Genomic DNA, 11,479 nt, shown 5'->3' on the forward strand with positions numbered 1-11,479 from the left:
TTTTAAAAGGCCGTATTTATTTTCATTTTTCCGCTCCACCCCTTCAGTGGAGGTGAATGGCTTAAACTGGGCATTATTTTTCGTACGTGACCTGTGGTTAGAGGCATTGTTTCTTGTTAGTAAGACATATGGCTTAATAAATTATGTCCTTGGGTATAATTTGCAAGCTAACATGCAGTATAAGCTATTTCCTACTTTTAACCTGAATATAAATGATTTTATTCACTATTTTTGTGCGTCCTCTATAAAGCACCATTTATGGTTAGTGCGCATGCGCACAAATGCCTAAGGGAACTTTGGAGTATGGGGAGTATGACGTAAGAGGGAACCCGTGCTAAATCAAACATAAAATACAGCGAAATGACAGGGGGGAAAAAAATATTAAATGAGTGATTAGGTGCTCTGTTCAATACAGTTGAATTTTTTGAGAACTCTAATCAGTTAAATAGCAGAAAATATTAGTTGGTGAGGTCTTTAACAACAGCCGTACTTTGTTGAACTAACGTGGTTCAAACGATGAGACCATGTTCATGAAACAGTCTTTACTAGCTTATTCGTTTCCACAAAAATGCAGCACAAATAAGCAAGCATTTTAACGTTTTAAATACACTAATCTACTATTATTGTTCAATCGCTGGAGTGTTTTTTTTTTTATTTATTTTTTTTTATTTTTTTAATGCCTTTAAAATATGTAGTTTTGTGAACACGGACGAAGAAAAACCAGCCCGAAGCTCATCCTTAAACCACATAAAACAGCTCATATGCGCTTAATATAGCTCTTTAAAATGATATTCTGTTTACATTGTGTACAGTCGCTGGAGTGTTTTTATTTAAATGCTTTTAAAAGAGGCTTAGTGATGTAGTTCGCAGACCGAGAGCTCGGAGACTTGACTCTCATGTCAGTACAACAGAAAACACTGGCTGAAGGCAGCTCTCTCCGTTTTAAATTAAACTGCTTGCAAACTCCTGAAATTAGCTCTTGGTGTGTTCTAAGGGGTTGACAGAATGAAATCGCTGGAACATTTAAATTTTAAAAGGCCGTATTTATTTTCATTTTTTCCGCTCCACCCCTTCAGTGGAGTGGAATGGCTTAAACTGGGCATTATTTTTTGTACGTGACCTGTGGTTAGAGGCATTGTTTCTTGTTAGTAAGACATATGGCTTAATAAATTATGTCCTTGGGTATAATTTGCAAGCTAACATGCAGTATAAGCTATTTCCTACACTGTAAAATCCAATTAGTAAACCTTACTTAAAAAAAGCATGCAAACCGATTGCCTTAAAAAAACCAAGTAAAGTTAAATGGGAATAGTTTGTAGTATTAACAAACGCCTATCTAGGAAAGGAAAGGAAAGGAAGTGAGGTGAGGCCAAGTATGGTGACCCATACTAGGAATTTGTGCTCTGCATTTAACCCATCCAAGTGCACACACACAGTAGTGAACACACACACACCGTGAACACACACCCGGAGCAGTGGGCAGCCATTGCTGCGGCGCCCGGGGAGCAGTTGGGGGATCGGTGCCTTGCTCAAGGGACTCACCTCAGCCGTGGTATTGAGGGTGGAGAGAGTGCTGTACATTCACTCCCCCCACCTACAATCCCTGCCGGACCTGAGAATCGAACCTGCAACCTTTGGATTACAAGTCCAACTCTCTAACCATTAGGCCACGGCTGCCCCTATCTAGTATTGTATACTTACAAGAGAGTTCCAGTAACTTAAAACTAAATTGTAGCATATACTTGAATGTTTACTTTAGATGTACTCATCTTTAGTACAGGTTACTCAGAATTGCTATTTTTAACAACTATATCATTTCAAGTGAAATATACTTTGTATGTATTCCAAACTACTGATTTATGCAAGTTGAGCTAACTTGACAATTTCTGCATGCAACTCGAAATTTCTAAGTTGACTTTACTTCAAAAGCAATCCAATTTACTTGTTAAAACCATGCAAACCGATTGCCTTAAAAAAACCAAGTAAGCATTACTCCAATAACTTAAGTGCATCTATTGTCTATTATAAAACCCTGAGAAGGGGTTCGCAATTTAACAAAGAATACACTTACACCTGGACAAATACTGTAAGGCAGTGACATAGTTCAAGGATAAATTTATTGTATTTTTTTTACTCTACTACAGGCACAGGGATGTTCCACACAAGTTTCCACTGGGGATTACAAATTTTAATTTTCTTTAAATAAAATACAAACCATTTGATGGTACAATAAATCTATATAAAATGTACATAAAATAAATTTTGTGGACCAAAAAAAAGTCCTTGACCTGACTGTAACATCCTAAACCAACAGTTTTTCATGTTTTTGGGGTAATCCAAATTCAAAACATATGACAGTCCAAACAAAAGGCAAATTGCCTGTGGTAGATTCTGTAGATTGTCAATGACAATACCTCCCTCAACAATGATGGCAGTATAAACTGGGTCAAGGTACAGTTGATTTTGTAAGAGAGGAATGTGTTCATCAATGACAGTCAGCACTCCAACAGGTACTTGTGCCCAGTCCTCATCAGTTATCAGATGCCTATAAGAAAAACGAAACAATAACAATATTACAACAGGGAAATGTTGAAAGGAATTATTAATTGTCAGTTGTCTGCCCTGCCTAAACTCCCGTTTAGCCATTCCTTGTTAAGTATGTACATGCATTTTTTTTTTTATCTCAACTCATAAATATTCAAGGTATAGTACGTTTCATGCATATCACATTGTACATATCACATTATGCATATTGCATGGCTTGCAATATGATTTTAATACTTCCGAAGAATATATAATAATAACAAGTCCTAATTTTAGGTTGACAGACAGAAAGTACACTGGACTCACATTGTTTAATAAGTTTTTTGGTAAACCCATTTTCAATGGAAATAATAAATAAATATAAAATATAACTAAGAACTTACAAAGCAGGTGTTGTAGAAGGTACTGGCATCATCCCCAAGCATCATGGCAGGCCTCGGAGCACCAATGTGCACATAGCTGTCAAATCTGGTTCCTAGGAGTAGATAATGAAAAACAATTTAAGTTCAAGATTGCAGCATTCTGAAGTTACAGTACCAATCAGTTTGTTAAAGGATTAAAGGATAACTATTGCCAAAATGCAACCTAGGCTGTTTTTTCTTTTTTTTTACCGTAAATTTATATCTAAAAGCATAATTACGACAAACGAGCCGTTTTTGAGATTAACCGTGGTTTAGTTTTGTGGTCAGTGGCCGGTGAATGGGAATACTAGGGGCAAGTTTTAAGTGCATCAAAATCGATATTTTTACAACACTAAGAAGGCTCGACACACCATGAAACTTTGCTTGAAGTATCACCTGGGTCTCTACACATGAACTCAAGGATTGAGAATATTGTTTGTGTACACAGAGTTTACTAAAAAGAAAGGTTTTGAACAACTCACTTTCACTGTTTGAGTTTCCGCTCGCGGCTGTCTTGATAGTCAAGAAGTGTCGATTTCCGAAAGGCTCTTTTTACAACTAGAAGGTTAATATTGTTTTTCACTTGCTTCAAAACAACGAATTAGCCGTGCATTTATATGGAAATATACTTTAGGAGCTATCCATCTTTACTCTCCTCCTCGCTATTATGTCGCATTCGGAGATGGACACTTCTTGACTGACAAGACGGCCGCAAGAGGAAACTCAAACAGTGAAAGTGAGTTGTTCAAAACCTTTCTTTTTAGTAAACTCTGTGTACACAAACAATGTTCTTAATGCTGGAGTTTATGTGTAGAGACCCAGATGATACTTCGAGCAAAGTTTTTATGGTGTGTTGTAGGGTTGGGTCGATAGACGATGCCATCGTCCATCGCCGATGGCCAAAAGACATCACGATGCTGAACCGGCATCGCGATCCTCCGCCCCGCCCCCGCAGCGCCAAGCCCCGCCCCCGCCGCAACCCGCTCACGGAAAACACACACTAAATCCCTATATAGCCAAATGAAATGCATGCTTTCAATTTCTGCATCTTTACTTATTTTATTATTATTATTATGAGGAAATAATAACAAGGAAGTTGTTAGTGATCACAATACAAATACAAAAAGCCTAGTTGGAACACTTGGATTTGTGCCGAAAAACAGAGGTGCGTGAGCCCAACGCGCTATTTTTAGTTTCGCTTTGTTTTAGTTTCTTAACTTTGTATATTTTGTTTCATTTCTGTTCTGTTCTAAATACCTCTACATTTAAATAATTCGTTTTGGAGTCAGGGTAACTAACTTATAGCTATGTTTATAGTGTTTATAATGTTAATACATAATATTTTGCTTGATTTGGTATTATTTCTGATATTAAGCTTTCTCTCTAAACATTCCGCTGCTCATTAAATGCGTTTTGAGAGAGTGTGTTAAGCAGTAAGCAAATAATGAGAGCGTTATTGAACCTAAAAAAGCTGACTGGTCGAAAATATGTTAAGGACCAACACACATCCTCCAAATGCATTTATATAAACCCGTGCTTGATCTTGTCTCGTCTGCACGCACGCACTGTCATGATCTAATGCACTTGTTAATTCCGGATCTTTAAAAACAAATACCGGAACGCAAAAATCCAAAATCGGACATTTTCCAGAGCAGAATCCGGCTCAAATTAAGCACTCGTGGACATGGTAGGCTACAATTAATTAATTCGTTATGAATAAATTATTTAACAACAACCATCCCTCACCCCCGCCCCCCCCCCCAGACGATGCCATCGTCCATCGCGATGTTTCACATTAGACATCGTACGATGCCAAATTGGTCGACATCGCCCAACCCTAGTGTGTTGAGCCTTCTTAGTGTTGTAAAAATATTGATTTTGATGCGCTCAAAGTTATGACCCTAGTTCTCCCATTCACCGGCCACTGACCACAAAACTAAACCACGGTCAATCTCAAAAATGGCTTGTTTGTCGTAATTATGCTTTTAGATATAAGTTTGTCTCGTTTACAGTAAAAAAATAAAAAAACAGCCCAGGTTGCATTTTGGCAACAGTTATCCTTTAATTCTCTCAAAAACATAAATTCTGTCAACAGTTGCTAAACTTTGTCATTTTAAACTTGTTAGACCTTTGTTCATATTCAGAACACACATGAAGAAATAACAAAAATGAAATACGAGAGCTTTCTGTCCCTCCATATGCAGCCTTGGCAACTAGCAATTTCAAGGCCATGAAAGGTAGAAAAGGCATCTTTAGGGTACTACCATGTTCAAGGCCAGAAAAGTACAAAGATGATTGTTATGAAACTATGAGACTACTTTTTTGTGTGCAAAGGAAACAAAAATAAGTAGCTTCATAACATTACAGTTGAACCACTGATGTCACATGGATTACTTTATCAATGATCTAAACTATCTTACATTGTGTTAAAGTGTTTCTCAAAAACAGAACACAACTCTTGTAACAATTACAATATTAGCAACACTACTTTTAAATACTTTAAAATAATAGTAGGTAGCAACATCACAATCAACTTACAACAATAAATAAAATTAAGGCTGCAGTAAACTCACCGCTGTATTAATTTCAAGTTCAGCCAATTTCTCTCCAACTGTTCCTTTCTTGGACTTGAAGATTGTGTCAAACCGTTGTATGTAGTGATCCAAGGCACCAAAAAAGTCACTCTGCAGATCTGTGGTGGCTATCCTATGGAACTCTGCAAACACCTACAACAGAGGCAAAATAAACAGTGAATAAAGAAGCATGGTTCACAATGTGGATATGACTATGCATGTTCAGCCCACTGGTTACCAGGCCAAGCCTGAAAAAAATTGTTTAACATGGTGGAAAACTAAATGTATGAGCACTTACTTGTCTCTCTGGCCACCGCTCCTGCAATGCTTTCACTGGTACAGTAATCACATAACTGACAGTGAAACGCAACTTTGGGTTTACTTGCTTGTTTCCTCAGAAGAACACAAACAGAGATTTTTAACTCAAACCAGTGCAGTCTGCCAGCCAAATAATGGATGTGGATGGGCACCAGACCTTTAAAAGTAAACAAAAACATGCACAGACAAATCTAAATTACACCCTGCGGCTCGTGACGATACATTGATGTCTTAAGACATGAAACGATCGTTTTTTGCGAGAAACTGAACTGTATTTATATCATTTTTTACCTTTGATACACAGCCACGTCCATCTGTCCTGAGCACAAGCTCATCATCTGGATCGTTACATGTGCACACGCTCTGGCATAGTATACGCAAAAGCCGAGGGGAATCAGTGAAAAGTCCCGGATGAGTTTGCTCAAGCAAACGTAATCTTTTAGCTTTGAATTGGTTTGAACAATCAGGATAAGCGCAAGTAATTACCATTTTGAATAGCCGCTATAACCACAGTCTCTGTGCACTGTGTAAACAATGAGTGTCGCGAGCGACAGATCGCTTCCAGCGTTTGCGTATACTACGCCAGAGCACGTACACAAGTAATGTGCCTGATGCTAAACTCATCACAGATGGATTTTGCTATGTATCAAAGGTTAAAAATGATATAAATACTGTTCTGTTTCTCACAAAAACCGATCGTTTCGTGTCTTAGGACATCAATGTATCGTCACGAGTCGCAGGGTGTAATTTGGATTTGTACGTGCATGTTTTTGTTTACTTTTTCAAGGTTTGGTGCCCATCCACTCACATTATTTGGCTAACAGACTGCAACGGTTTGAGTTAAAAATCTCTGTTTGTGTTCTGCTAAAGAAACAAAGTCACCTACATCTTGGATGCCCTGGGGATAAGCAGATAAACATCACATTTTCATTTTTGGGTGAACTATCCCTTTAAGTTGCTTTAGTCTTTCAATATAATACTTAAGGTGCATCTTAGTCAACACTTTCACAAATTAATCTCTACTACTACTACTTCAGAATAAGATGACCTCAACTGTATCAAGATCTGTGAATTGAAGACCATACTCAGGATGCAGTTACCAGAAGCACTTCTAAAAAGGATAAAAAAAAGTTTAGTTGAAAAGGAAGTTCTGCATTGCAAATTATAAATGCATTCATTTCTTAATATGTTCATGTTTTACAAGCATTACAAAAATACTTACCACTATAATATAGCTTAAAATCTAAAAAGGTGTAACAATGTAATGAATAGTTACAATGATTAATATTTAAAAAATGGACTGGACATTACAATAGCAAATTTTAATAATGAACACAAAAATACTAACGTTACTACTAATAATAATAAAGCACCACAGTTTTATAAAATCATAGAGGAAACACTGTAAACAATTACACTGATCATTAAATAGATATTTCAAAATCTGTATTCACATCAATCACAAGCCACTGGTAAGATATAATCTTGGCCAGCCCTTCACTTCACATCTTAATTTCTACTTTCAACATGGAAATAAGGCATTTTCTTTGTGAATTCAGGGTAAAATACAAAACTATACAACATATCCATTATCCAACTGGAAAAAGGCAAAACATTTTTTTTTTACCATTTGTGGTAACTTAACTGTTAACTGTTACCTTCTAATTTAGTGGTCAGACCGTGTTCTTCTAGCACCGTATAATGTCAAAATTCGTTGGTAAATATGTATTAGATTGGCAAAAAATAGGACAAGCAGAAAGTAAACATTCACATAAAAGTTGCTTGCTTGATTACTTACCTCTTTATTCTTTAAAAACGTAACGAAGCTTCAGATGTTAAAAACGTCGGTTGTCTAGCTGCTGCTTCTTCCTACATCATCTGCAAAATGGGCGCCAAGCCGCCAATTCGAATTCACCAGTTCAGGAGCTGAGCACAAAAATTCTATTACGCATGCTCTGACAAGTCTCGCTGCTTCTTCTTCTTCTTATTTCTTCTTCTTTATTACTCTTGGGTGCACTGCTGCTACTCACTGGTGCAGTGCTTCCTTTGATGCTACTTAAGTGTTGCAAGTAAACATCACTAACACTACTAAGTAAATTGTTTTACTCACCCTGCAATTAACTGTAACTTAACAAAACCTTGTAAGAAGTATATTTTTTAATATTTGAGTAAAGTTTACTAATTATACTTGAGTCAGCAAAGCTATTGGAATTTACAGTGTACGTTTAACCTGAATATAAATTATTTTATTCACTATTTTTGTGCGTCCTCTATAAAGCACCATTTATGGTTAGTGCGCATGCGCACAAATGCCTAAGGGAACTTTTTAATATAAGAGGGAGTATGACGTAAGAGGGAGCCCGTGCTAAATCAAACATAAAATACAGCGAAATGACAGGGGGAAAAAATATTAAATGAGTGATTAGGTGCTCTGTTCAATACAGTTGCATTTTTTGAGAACTCTAATCAGTTAAATAGCAGAAGTTATTAGTTGGTGAGGTCTTTAACAACAGCCGTACTTTGTTGATCTAACGTGGTTCAAACGATGAGACCATATTCATGAAACAGTCTTTACTAGCTTATTCGTTTCCACAAAAATGCAGCACAAATAAGCAAGCATTTTAACGTTTTAAATACACTAATCTACTATTATTGTTCAATCGCTGGAGTGATTTTTTATTTAATATTTTTTTAATGCCTTTAAAATATGTAGTTTTGTGAACACGGACGAAGAAACGCCAGCCCCGAAGCTCATCCGTAAACCACATAAAACAGCTCATATGCGCTTAATATAGCTCTTTAAAATGATATTCTGTTTACATTGTGTACAGTCGCTGGAGTGTTTTTATTTAAATGCTTTTAAAGTGGCTTAGTGATGTAGTTCGCAGACCGAGAGCTCGGAGCCTTGACTCTCATGTCAGTAGGCTACAACAGAAAACACTGGCTGAAGGCAGCTCTCTCCGTTTTAAATTAAACTGCTTGCAAACTCCTGAAATTAGCTCTTGGTGTGTTCTAAGGGGTTGACAGAATGAAATCGCTGGAACATTAAAATTTTAAAAGGCCGTATTTATTTTCATTTTTCCGCTCCACCCCTTCGGTGGAGGTGAATGGCTTAAACTGGACATTATTTTTTGTACGTGACCTGTGGTTAGAGGCATTGTTTCTTGTTAGTAAGACATATGGCTTAATAAATTATGTCCTTGGGTATAATTTGCAAGCTAACATGCAGTATAAGCTATTTCCTACTTTTAACCTGAATATAAATGATTTTATTCACTATTTTTGTGCGTCCTCTATAAAGCACCATTTATGGTTAGTGCGCATGCGCACAAATGCCTAAGGGAACTTTTTAATATAAGAGGGAGTATGACGTAAGAGGGAGCCCGTGCTAAATCAAACATAAAATACAGCGAAATGACAGGGGAAAAAAATATTAAATGAGTGATTAGGTGCTCTGTTCAATACAGTTGCATTTTTTGAGAACTCTAATCAGTTAAATAGCAGAAGTTATTAGTTGGTGAGGTCTTTAACAACAGCCGTACTTTGTTGATCTAACGTGGTTCAAACGATGAGACCATATTCATGAAACAGTCTTTACTAGCTTATTCGTTTCCACAAAAATGCAGCACAAATAAGCAAGCATTTTAACGTTTTAAATACACTAATCTACTATTATTGTTCAATCGCTGGAGTGTTTTTTTATTTTATATTTTTTTAATGCCTTTAAAATATGTAGTTTTGTGAACACGGACGAAGAAACGCCAGCCCCGAAGCTCATCCGTAAACCACATAAAACAGCTCATATGCGCTTAATATAGCTCTTTAAAATGATATTCTGTTTACATTGTGTACAGTCGCTAGAGTGTTTTTATTTAAATGCTTTTAAAAGTGGCTTAGTGATTTAGTTCGCAGACCGAGAGCTCGAGCCTTGACTCTCATGTCAGTACAACAGAAAACACTGGCTGAAGGCAGCTCTCTCCGTTTTAAATTAAACTGCTTGCAAACTCCTGAAATTAGCTCTTGGTGTGTTCTAAGGGGTTGACAGAATGAAATCGCTGGAACATTAAAATTTTAAAAGGCCGTATTTATTTTCATTTTTCCGCTCCACCCCTTCAGTGGAGGTGAATGGCTTAAACTGGGCATTATTTTTCGTACGTGACCTGTGGTTAGAGGCATTGTTTCTTGTTAGTAAGACATATGGCTTAATAAATTATGTCCTTGGGTATAATTTGCAAGCTAACATGCAGTATAAGCTATTTCCTACTTTTAACCTGAATATAAATTATTTTATTCACTATTTTTGTGCGTCCTCTATAAAGCACCATTTATGGTTAGTGCGCATGCGCACAAATGCCTAAGGGAACTATTTAATATAAGAGGGAGTATGACGTAAGAGGGAGCCCGTGCTAAATCAAACATAAAATACAGCGAAATGACAGGGGGAAAAAATATTAAATGAGTGATTAGGTGCTCTGTTCAATACAGTTGCATTTTTTGAGAACTCTAATCAGTTAAATAGCAGAAGTTATTAGTTGGTGAGGTCTTTAACAACAGCCGTACTTTGTTGATCTAACGTGGTTCAAACGATGAGACCATATTCATGAAACAGTCTTTACTAGCTTATTCGTTTCCACAAAAATGCAGCACAAATAAGCAAGCATTTTAACGTTTTAAATACACTAATCTACTATTATTGTTCAATCGCTGGAGTGTTTTTTTATTTTATATTTTTTTAATGCCTTTAAAATATGTAGTTTTGTGAACACGGACGAAGAAACGCCAGCCCCGAAGCTCATCCGTAAACCACATAAAACAGCTCATATGCGCTTAATATAGCTCTTTAAAATGATATTCTGTTTACATTGTGTACAGTCGCTAGAGTGTTTTTATTTAAATGCTTTTAAAAGTGGCTTAGTGATTTAGTTCGCAGACCGAGAGCTCGAGCCTTGACTCTCATGTCAGTACAACAGAAAACACTGGCTGAAGGCAGCTCTCTCCGTTTTAAATTAAACTGCTTGCAAACTCCTGAAATTAGCTCTTGGTGTGTTCTAAGGGGTTGACAGAATGAAATCGCTGGAACATTAAAATTTTAAAAGGCCGTATTTATTTTCATTTTTCCGCTCCACCCCTTCAGTGGAGGTGAATGGCTTAAACTGGGCATTATTTTTCGTACGTGACCTGTGGTTAGAGGCATTGTTTCTTGTTAGTAAGACATATGGCTTAATAAATTATGTCCTTGGGTATAATTTGCAAGCTAACATGCAGTATAAGCTATTTCCTACTTTTAACCTGAATATAAATTATTTTATTCACTATTTTTGTGCGTCCTCTATAAAGCACCATTTATGGTTAGTGCGCATGCGCACAAATGCCTAAGGGAACTTTGGAGTATGGGGAGTATGACGTAAGAGGGAACCCGTGCTAAATCAAACATAAAATACAGCGAAATGACAGGGGGGAAAAAAATATTAAATGAGTGATTAGGTGCTCTGTTCAATACAGTTGAATTTTTTGAGAACTCTAATCAGTTAAATAGCAGAAAATATTAGTTGGTGAGGTCTTTAACAACAGCCGTACTTTGTTGAACTAACGTGGTTCAAACGATGAGACCATGTTCATGAAACAGTCTTTACTAGCTTATTC

General features: G+C 36.7%; 1 long non-coding RNA gene across 1 annotated transcript; it reads right to left on the minus strand.

Annotated features, from left to right (window-relative positions):
- Positions 1-2,203: 2,203 nt before the first annotated feature.
- Positions 2,204-6,509, minus strand: LOC141305365 (uncharacterized). The gene is made up of 4 exons (XR_012344378.1): positions 5,817-6,509; positions 5,519-5,671; positions 2,928-3,019; positions 2,204-2,545 (listed from the first exon to the last, which is right to left on the minus strand). It is a non-coding gene; the product is annotated as an uncharacterized lncRNA (long non-coding RNA).
- Between the last annotated feature and the right edge of the window lie 4,970 nt (positions 6,510-11,479).

This window comes from Garra rufa, unplaced genomic scaffold (genome assembly GCF_049309525.1).
Source record: "Garra rufa unplaced genomic scaffold, GarRuf1.0 hap1_unplaced_002, whole genome shotgun sequence".
Taxonomy (NCBI): domain Eukaryota; kingdom Metazoa; phylum Chordata; class Actinopteri; order Cypriniformes; family Cyprinidae; genus Garra; species Garra rufa.